Genomic DNA, 10,582 nt, shown 5'->3' with positions numbered 1-10,582 from the left:
GGCTGCCGCGGGGGTAGGGGAAGGTGTTGGGCGTGGGCGCGGCCGGCCGCTCCCAGTCCCGCCCGTCTCCCCAACCCTGGTCAGGCGCCCGTCGGCGTTCTCCGACCGGCCACCCTGCCGACCCGCGCGTCTGCGCGCGTCGACGCACCGTCCGCCTAGTCTACGCAACTCTAGTCCAGGCCGTGCCACGGCCGGCGTCGGGGACCTCTCCCCACCGGTGCCATCGCGACCCGGCCGACCTCGGAACCTAACACCCAGCCGTCGGGTACCCAACTCTCTCGCCGGGGTTCAATGTCTCCTTGTTTTGTTTTAGGGTTATTTTGTTTAAATTTTTGATGGAAAAAAAAAAAGATTAAAGGAAAAAAAAACTGTCCGACCTACCGACCCTATGCTGAAATTTCATGTTACCGGAAACACACTATCTTTTTTGTTTGGCCTTAGCTGTTGTCGTGGCTAGGCTAGCTTTGCTGTTGTTGTAGATCAAAGCTCATTGATGTGTAACGTCCGTTGCGTCAGCACTGATTGGTTGAAGCCAAAAGACGTGCGTGTGTACACGTCCGCGCTGATGCAAGCACAGCGGAGAGCAGCGGACTATCGACTGCTGAGTTACGCTTCACTCGAGTGGCGTCGCTACAGGGCCCCCCTCCTGGATCCGAAGTTGGCGTAGGCGACGAAGGAAGGAAGCCGTAGGAATGACGGAACGGTCAGAATAGCCGACAGGTTGTGAAGCAGACCCGTCGGCCGCTGCGCGTGGTTTGGCTTGATGAAGGCTCCAGATACGATGTCAGTGGTGGAGTGCTGGGCGAACGGGACATCGAAGAGTGAACAGCTGTGGATGATGTCGTGGTCGAAGTGGGCACGGGAAGGGCAGCAGTTGAGGTAGAACGAAGGAAGCTGCAGTCGATGAGGGAATTGCGGGTGAGGATGGACTCGTGTTGTTGGTGAACGTCGCTGTTCGTGAGCAAAGAAACTGCTGCTCTGCGACTGCCGGTGTGAGTCGGTCGATGGTCGGTCGATGGAGTCGGTGTCCTCACGGCCCATTAGCTGCTCGAAGGACGGATGATACCGAGCTGAAGCATGTGGTCAAAACACAGCTACAGCGATCTGTAGCTTCGCGGGGGCCAGTCGTCGAGAACGCTGCAACTTGGCGGGACCGGTCGTCTCGATGAGATGAACGACGTCGTGAGGCGCTGGTTCAGTCGTCCACGCAGAGTTTGTCAGGTTCGGGGAACGCCACAACAGGGTCGGTAGGGAGATGAAGAGGTTGCAGGTTGGTTGATTGGAGGGAGGAGCCGCTGGTCGGGTGATGGCGCTCTGCTGGGGTTCGAGGGACGACGCTGACATCGGCGGCGGCGGAGTCGACCATGAAGCGTCACCCAGAAGTCCGATCGAGGACGTGAAGGATGCGGCTCGCAGCAGAGATGCCAGGAGAGTTGAGTGCCGCGCTCACTTCCTGGCGGGTCCGTTTCCCACCTGTAAGCACGTTTCGCGACATTTTTTCGCCGAGTCGCCCCACGTGCGGTGATACCAGCAGATGCCAGACCAGTCACGCTGGAAGGGGTTTTTGATGGAAACTACGGCAACTTGTTTCGTCATGATGTTGCTGGAGAGGAGTGAAGTGGGAGAAGAAATCCCAATGGGATAGCCACGTGAGGGGAAAAAATTTGAAGGAGAGTGTTCGTGGTTCGGAAAAAAAAGGGCTGGCTCGCCACTAAAGAGATTTTGGTCTCTTTAAACACATTGGCTAAACCCCAGTGGAACGAAAAAAGACGTCGTGGACGAGACTGCTATTGTGTAGAAAAATATATATTTGGATAGAAAAGAGAGAAGAAGGAAAAACATACAGATTACGAAAGAGCGTGTCCGTCCGACCTCGAGCGTCGCGTTGTCTCAACTCCACTAGCTTAGCTGTTGCCGGGGCTGGGCTATCTTAGCTGTTGTTGTAGATCTAAGGTCTTTGATGTGTAACGTCCATTGCGTCAGAACTGATTGGTTGAAGCCAAAAGACGTGCATGCGTACACGTCCGCGCTGATGCACGCACAGGGGAGAGCAGCGGACTATCGACTGCTGAGTCGCGCTTCACTCGAGTGGCGTCGCTACAGAGCAACAGGGACAGTGGGCTGGTCAGACATTACAGTGTACGGCTCGTGTCGCGGGTGGGCTGGAGCCTGTCCCAGTTGTCTTCGGGCAGTAGGCGGGGGACACCCTGAACTGGTTGCCAGCCAATCGCAGGGCACACATAGACGAACAACCATCCACGCTCACAATCACACCTCAGGACAATTCAGAATGTTCCATTAACCTGCCATGCATGTTTTTGGAATGTGGGAGGAACCCGGAGTACCCGGAGAAAACCCACCCAGGCACATGGGCACAACATGCAAACTCCACACAGAATGGCCGGAATCGAACCCTACACCTCTGCACTGTGAGGCAGATGTGCTAACCAGTCGCCCGCCGTGCTGCCCTGGATGTGAGCAGCATTGCATATTTCAAAAAAAGACAACAGTGTACATTCCTTGAAAACTCGTTTTACATCCATAAAAATTTTGCATGGTATTTTTCCTCTTAGTTCTTATCCATTTAACATTCAAATTATTTTGATTAGCTAAAAAAAAAAAATCAATGACTATTGATATCAACTGCTATGAAATACTTATATACATTTTTCAGCCATATTACCCAGCCCATCACAACATTTTTAGAGATGGACAATTCCACTAAGAAGAATGTAGAAACAAACCATCCAAGCAACAACAATGCAGGAATCCACTTAATCATGAAAAATCAAAACAGATCTTCTTGTCTAATGTGGTCGTTGTGATGCATTTAATCAGTCATGGATGTGTTGTTTTGGCTGACTTTAAGTCAAGGCGGAAGCTTTGTTATTGATATAGTGTTTAATTTGCCCAGCAGAGGGCCTCAGCGTTACACCTTTGGAATATTAATTTTTTTTTAGTCACATTTATTATTTGTCATGTTAGACTGTGCGTATTTGTTCATTTCATCAAGCTGTTGAAGTGTTAATATGAAAAACTGATTTTTGTTTTTTAATGTGTGAAGGACACAATGATAATTTTACTTTTGTAATGTTTATTTTTTGTGTATTATTTCAGTCTTACAGGCTAAAATTGAATACATAAGTGTCAAGAAATAAAAATGAGGAATAAAAAGAGATTTAAAAAAAATCAAAATCAGTCCTTACTCTTCAACAAAATTCAGGGGTTTATTCTGCGTGTTCACTGTCAGATTAGCTGCACAAAGAGGTCAAGGTGAACTTCATTATCCCCAAGGGACGATACCTTTTACAGGATGAGAACGTGTTCCGAAGGCAGTAAATTAAGAATATACAAATTCATCAAATTCTATCTAAAGCAATTGATACCAGAATTTCATTGTTGCTTGCACGTCAATCTTCAAGGTGGACGAACAACATAACTTTCATATTTCATAAGTATCACAGCAGTGACAATCAGGCAGTCCCCTCCCACTGCTCCCCAGGACATAAATGTGCAGTCCGTTATTCAACAGGCAAACAACATTTTAAACGATCCTTCTCATGTGCTGCACTCCCAATTTGAGCTCCTAAACTCAGGAAAGAGGTATAGGACTCTTCTCTGCAAATTAAACCGGTATAAAAACTCATTGTAATGTAGTGTCCAATGTGTGTAGAGTACATACTGTCTTGTCTTGTATGTAATTGTCCTAATTATGTTGTGTTGTGTATGTGTATGTTTTTTGCTCAATGTATGTAGCAGCACAGAGGGACTGTCCTCCGAGACAAGTTTCTCCTACAGGAGACCTAAAAAAAGTCAAACCAAAAAATGAAATCAGTCATTGGAGGTTAGGCAGGTCATACACAAAACAACTCTCTCTCTCTCTCTCTCTCTCTCTCTCTCTCTCTCTCTCTCTCTCTCTCTCTCTCTCTCTCTCTCTCTCTCTCTCTCTCTTTTCTGATCTCATTGGCATTTCTTAAATACATTAAGGACCTAAACTAGTCAATGATTTTATAGAACAGTCGCAGAACTTTAATGCATTCTATAGCTCACTGGGATCCAGTGTAAAGACTTCAAATGTGAAGTAATAGGGTAACTCATCAATTCACAGAATAATCAACAGATTAATCGCTGATGCACGCACAGGGGAGAGCAGCGGACTATCGACTGCTGAGTCGCGCTTCACTCGAGTGGCGTCGCTACAGAGCAACAGTGACAGTGGTCTGGTCAGACATTACAGTGTACGGCTCGTGTCGCGGGTGTGCTGGAGCCTGTCCCAGTTGTCTTCGGGCAGAAGACAACTGGGACAGGCTTCTGTCCTGGGACAGGCGATTAATCTGTTGATTAATCAGCGATTAATCAACAGATTAATCGCTGATTAAAATAAACGTTATTGCCGTATCCAGAACTACTAAAAACAGGGACTAAAGACTCAACATTACATCACAAGTCAAGTTGCTTAGATGATGAGCAGCAGCCATGACTGACTGTTCATGGGGCAGGGAGAGTACCGCACAGTTGACCCCGCTGTTCATGCACATATTATGCCAAGAACAGACTCAATTTTGCAAGTTGCAATACAGTGATTTTTGTTCGCAGCGTATAACCTATGGGTACTACAAAATGTTTCAGGACGGAGTTATGAAACACTTTTGTGTTACCGCAATTTCCAGTGTCTTTTTTTTTTTTTTTAACAGCATTCCTAGTGGACAGGAGAAGTCGATGTTCCCGGCGTGTGGTTCTGAAAGAGGAATGCAGCTCTCGATCACCCATAAGCAAAGATACCTACACGAACATCAGCCTCTATTCTGTGAGTTACACCTCGCATGTCTCATTGCTTTTGTTGTGTGATTGTCACTTTCTGTATTGCACTGTGTAGCAGTGGTTTCATATAAAAGTGTGTCCATTTTTGAGTTACTGGATATGTTGACCCTTGTTATGACTATCCTGTTCTTCATATACAGTAGTGCGATGAAAAAAGTATTTCCCTTTGACTCATGTTCCTATTTTTTTGCCGTTTTCCTACTTTAATGTTGAAGATCACCAAACAAATGTAAATATTAGACAGAGATAGGGGGTAAAACAAGTCCTGCTTGCTTGGGGAATTTTTTTCTGGTTATTATGTGTGTACCTTCGGGAAGACAATGCAATACAATACAATACATCCTGATTTATATAGCACTTTCACAACAGCTGCAGCTGTAATAAAGCGCTTAACAAAACAGTTAACACAAAGTATAATCATAAACACAACACTTAACATAAAACACGGACAGTCGTGCAATCCTACAAGGCAAGCCAGCCTCTGCAGCAATTGTTCATGCTAGGCATGACGGTAACACAACTCCAATGCAGTGGGAAGGCACACTTCTAAATAAATCTTACGTCACAAAATAATACATGGACTTCAATGCCTTGGTCTGCTTTTATTTTTAAGTTGTTCTCTGCGGCATGTGCTGGCATGGTTTGATGACTGGACTCGTCTTCCCTACTGTAGTTAGGCCCAGTGTATATTGCTGTCACAAGTTGTTGCCACCAACGTCACCACATCATCATCATGAAATCATGTTCAGTTAAGAACGGGCAGCTATCCATGTCGGCAAAATAATACAAATGACATGACGGGCTTGACAGAAAAAAGCTGTGAGGCCGACAAAGTACAAATAAGGACACTGGTAAAATAACCAGGATAACAAGAAGAACATAAAGTGCTTGCAAACGGCCAGGAAACAATAAACGGAAATAGCTTGTCATAAAAGGAAAACAATATCAATTTGTGACAAATACAATCCAACAATATCTATACAACGAAAACCAAGGAAACTACCGTACTTACAATGGAAGGTACAAAACGAGGCAAGAGAACTTTGGCACAATAACATTTGACGTCCAGAAAACAGCACTTTATAATTGGCTTGTGCAAGGCGAATTATCCGACATTGAATGGTCGGAGTGAGAGTCCTTAAGTACTGTAGTCCGTGATCATAGTGAGTGATTGGGTAACGGATGCAGTTCTGAAAGGAAGGTCCCCCTCCCTGCCACTTGCTGGAGAATAAACAGAACGGAATCATGACATGGTGCAATGCAAATAACTCCTCACCTCTTGCATGCACCGCTCCTCGAATGCACCAGATTTTTCCCACTGTTGCTTGGGGTTGAAGTCGTGTTGGCCAAAGGAAAAATCGTTGGCCCAGGAGCTAGTTTCAGCCTGGGTCAGATGATACTCGTGTACCCAATGCTATCTGCTGAATGTTTAGAGGACACACCTTGGTTGGACCCCTGGTTCCAATTAAGAGGGATGTTCACACGGCAACTTTTACTCTGTTGTAGCCCCTAAAAACAGCTTAAACCAGAGCAAATTTAACCCTGCTCAAGGAGGTGGTTTAAAAATTTACTCCAGAGTAAACGCTCGTTTGCGGGGCAGCACCGAGATAAAATCGGATGTGTGAACGCTACGGGGGTAGACTCGGTACGACGCGTGAGAAGAGTTTATTACATACCGGTATTGAATGCGTTGCTTTCGTGCGCTGTTGTACTTCCATCTTCTTTCCTTTCTCTCTCTCATCCTTTAACGGTGTCTGATAGACCACAGCATTGATTGGTCTGGAGAAGAATAAACCATGGTTTTTCGATATGTCACAAACAAGGCGGAGAATAGGGAGTGCACTTTATGCATGCGCATGTTGTATTTCCGTTTTATATCGTATCGTATTCATATCGTATTGCATGGCTGCAGAAACTGCCGGGTGAACGCAAGTGGGGCTGCACCGGGGTTAACGCGCTTCTCTTTAGTAAGCAGCTTTTTACGTGTGACCGCTCCATAAAATTTACACCGGTGTAAGATATATCGCAACAAAATACATCGGTGCAGCACCGATGCAAATGTGTGCCATGTGAACACCCCTATTTTCAATCCTTTCTAGGGGTAACATCATTTTTGTCCAGGGCTGTTTCATGAGTTTGTTTTTTTTTTAATTATTCTGTTGAACCACAATTCAAAAGCAATGTCTGATATCCATTGGGTATATATATATATATATATATATAATATATAATTATTTTTTTAAGTGATGTTTTTGTCAGATTCAAGTTATTTCTGTGACTACTGTTGTTTTTTCTCTCATTAATAAAGAAGTACAATGTACTTTGTCCACTTGTGTAAAGGTTTGTCTAACTCTTGCAAGAAAACATCAGAATGGTTCCCAAGACTTATGTGAGAATATTCTTTTAACTGACGAGACGAAAGTGTAACTTTTCGAAAAGAGTATGTCACGTTGCATCTGGTGTAAAAATAACAGAGCATTTCAGAAAAAGAACATTGTACTGGATCAGCATTCAAACATGGTGGTGGTCATGGGATGTTATGGGCTGCTTTGCTAATTCATTACCTGGACTACTTGCTCTCGTCAATGGAACCATGGATTCTGCTTTTTTTACGAGGAATCTTGAGGGGGCAATCAGTTTGTGACCTTATGCTGAAGCATGCTTGAGTTCTGCAGCAGTACAATGATCCAAAATACACCCAGCAAGTGAACTTCTAAATAGCTGAACATTAACAAAATTATAGAGTCGTCAAAGTCCATCGATCCATTTTATCCTTATAAGCACGACCTTAAAAAAAGCTGTTCATATTTGAAGACTGTGCAGTGTTGCTGAATTTTAGGAAATCCACAAGAAAGCGGTCTAAATATCATCTCAGAGATGCAAAAGACTCTTTCCCAGTTATAGAAAACGCTTGAGCATCCACCAACCGGCTATTTGGTTTGGGATGTACAGGACTCAGAGGGCTTGGTAGCTTTGAATAGATTATTTTCCCCTTAATAAATAACATCAACGTTTGTAAACTTTATTTCATGTTCACTTGGGTTATCTTTGTGTAATATTTATGTTTGGTTGGTGATCTAATACAATAAAGTGGGGAAACTTTTTGGGGTGTAACAAAAAACAATTTGAATCGGAAAATTGTTTTTGATTTAAAAGATGTGAGTGCATTGAATCAAACTGAATCAAATCGTTCCACTTTAAAATTAAACTGTCCTTGATTCGTATGGTACTCCCTGGTATCGGGATTTATTTCAAATCGTCTTTATTGGACAGATGCACACTCCCAGAAACTGAAAAAAAATAAGAATATAAGAAGAGGGCAAAGGCAAATACTTTTTCAAGGTACTGTAGTTGCAGTCGACACTGCAAACGAGCGAGAGACATAATGTCACGATCATTTTTTAAATGTGTTGTTGTTACAGGGGGAGAGTGAAGATGCCACTGTAAGTATGCCTTTTTTTCCTATGAAAATTTACACAACAAATTTGTGATTGCAAATTGGTAAAAATGTTGCTGTATTTAATTAAGAAACTGATTTAAAAAAAGCAATTTTCAGATCAATCATTAGCTCATTTTACACAGAGACCCCACAAAATGGTTGCATCAAAGACATAACAGAAGATACACAGTCCATTTATCTTCCCTTGCCTTTTCAAGGTTCTCAAATCTTGTCACACAAAATTATTTATCAATTTTCCACCCCGGCAAAATATATGGAAATGAAATTGCAGTAAAATGTTTTGAAAAAGCTTATGCTGTCCTAGAAAATGGTTTCTCCTGCTGCTGCTATTTTCTGCCTCATGTGTGAACCCAATTAGCAACTTTCACATAAATATATTGAAGAGGGGGATGGGTGGTGCTGGGTCGGCGGAGGCCCCTTGCCCTTATTATGCACTCACCCACCGGCTGCAATGTGTCCCTATTGCAATACACCAATAGCTGAATGTCAACATATCATTATTAATTGGTGAAAAAAAGGTTGGTGTGATTTTTTTTGTTTATTTATTTTTTTAACCTGTGAGGATCATTTCTACATGCTGATGGGGAGCTTTGGAGTTTTGAAGCAGCGATCTTAAACAACTACAGTCATCATAACAATGGTGCTGTGAGTTATAGATTTTTAATAAATTGTTAATCATTCATCGCGTGTGAGCCACAAACACGTGTTGCTTGGCAACCTGATCACGTCTCACTCGCTTTGCACCGGCCTTAAAGATGCATTCAGTCATGAGCATATTATTTTGTTGAAATTACTTTCATTGTGTTTATTAAAAAATTAATGCCAAAACACAAGCTCCTTCAAAGTAGCCGTTGAATGATGAAATTGTGCACATCACTGGCAACGGTCATTATAATTTCTGGATTCACTTGGCAAATTAATTTCTCACCTTAAGGGGCCATATCAAGCTAAATCAACTTTTTTGAGCATTTAATCGTATTAAAATGCTAATTCGTCACCAAAACCACCTCCAAAGTTGTTTTGCTCTATTCACCCATCCTCTGAGCATTCCTGCTCATTCTTCCTCACTAAGCAACATGACTGGGTTCTCACTTTTATGGGCCACAAAGCAACCCCAAACAAACCATTCAGACGAAACAGACGTCCACTTTCTCAGAGTAGGCACAAGTTAATCACTGTCTTTTGTGCACTGGAGTTATGGAGAAGTGGCTCCTTCCACTGGGACCCATTCACTTGAATGAAAGGTCTCCAGCCGCGGAGCGTCGCCACTTCCCCGGTCCGACGGTTGTGGCTCCCGCTTTGGGATGGCGGCTTATGGCACCAGCCAACCGGCTTCGGACGCCGCATGGTAAAGACGAAGATGCATTGACTCGGCAGGACGGGCAAATGAATGACAGTGAGCTTGAAGTGGTGTGCTATTCCAAACTAATGGAAAAGTACCACCAGACTGCTAACTAATAGGAACTATTTAGTTAATTGTGTGAATACAACCACTTTTCGGACGACGTCATGAAAGAGTAGAGGTGGGCAATTTCCAAAATACTCCTTATGCCATATGTACAGTTATTGTGTTCTGGATTCTGATTCACTCATGGACCCATTGTCAAAAAAAAATTCGAAAATGGCATGTCTGTTTCTAATATCTTCTCAAGGCATGAGAATCCTACACTGGTAGAGAATCCATCAATAAAGCACCAATCACTAAATACAGAAAATCCAAGTATTTAGAGCAGGGGTGTCAAAGTCAAATGGACGGAGGGCCAGATAAAAATTTTTGCTGCAAGCCGAGGGCCGGACTGATCGAATGTTCATTGAAAATTTTAAAAATAACCACATATTGTTTATTGAACCAAATTTAATTGACTGAAAACCTAACAAATACATTCCAATACGGTCAGATAAATAAAGCAACATTTTTTTATGGCTATGTCAGTAAACTTTAATTTTGTACAGGCACAAAAAAATTTCCTTTGTATAAAAATACCCATAACATGAATGAAAGAAGCCGATATTATTCAAGGCACTATCACTAGTCCATATTTTCTCTTTTAGCAAAAGTAGGCTAAATTTACTTAAAAGAAAAACAAATAATAGTGCAGTAATTTTCGATCATTTACTCGAATAAAATATTTTTAAAACATAATTGGATTGAAATACAATAAAATAAAGTGCAAAAATGTATAAACCAAAAACAACACTTTCTTCAAGAAGTAACAAGCAGCGAAAGCAAATATTATACTTTAATTTTTAAACTTGAACTGAGTAAAAACTCTTAGTATGTGATTGCACAGTATATTATAA

The 10,582-nt window shown here is 42.7% G+C and overlaps 1 protein-coding gene across 3 annotated transcripts in view; it reads left to right on the top strand.

Annotated features, from left to right (window-relative positions):
* Positions 1-4,411: 4,411 nt before the first annotated feature.
* The window catches only part of tctn1 (tectonic family member 1), a 25,951-nt gene continuing 19,780 nt past the window's right edge, over positions 4,412-10,582 (top strand). The window contains exons 1-2 of one of the 3 annotated variants that reach the window (XM_019867468.1): positions 4,412-4,807; positions 8,244-8,264. The gene's annotated coding sequence lies outside the window, so the exon portion shown is untranslated. The remainder of the gene's footprint in view (positions 4,808-8,243; positions 8,265-10,582) is intronic. The other 2 variants (XM_019867469.1, XM_019867467.1) reach the window with 2 other exon arrangements.

This window comes from Hippocampus comes, unplaced genomic scaffold (genome assembly GCF_001891065.2).
Source record: "Hippocampus comes isolate QL1 unplaced genomic scaffold, H_comes_QL1_v1.1 scaffold2, whole genome shotgun sequence".
NCBI classification, from domain to species: domain Eukaryota; kingdom Metazoa; phylum Chordata; class Actinopteri; order Syngnathiformes; family Syngnathidae; genus Hippocampus; species Hippocampus comes.
This window is presented reverse-complemented; position numbering and strand designations above follow the sequence as displayed.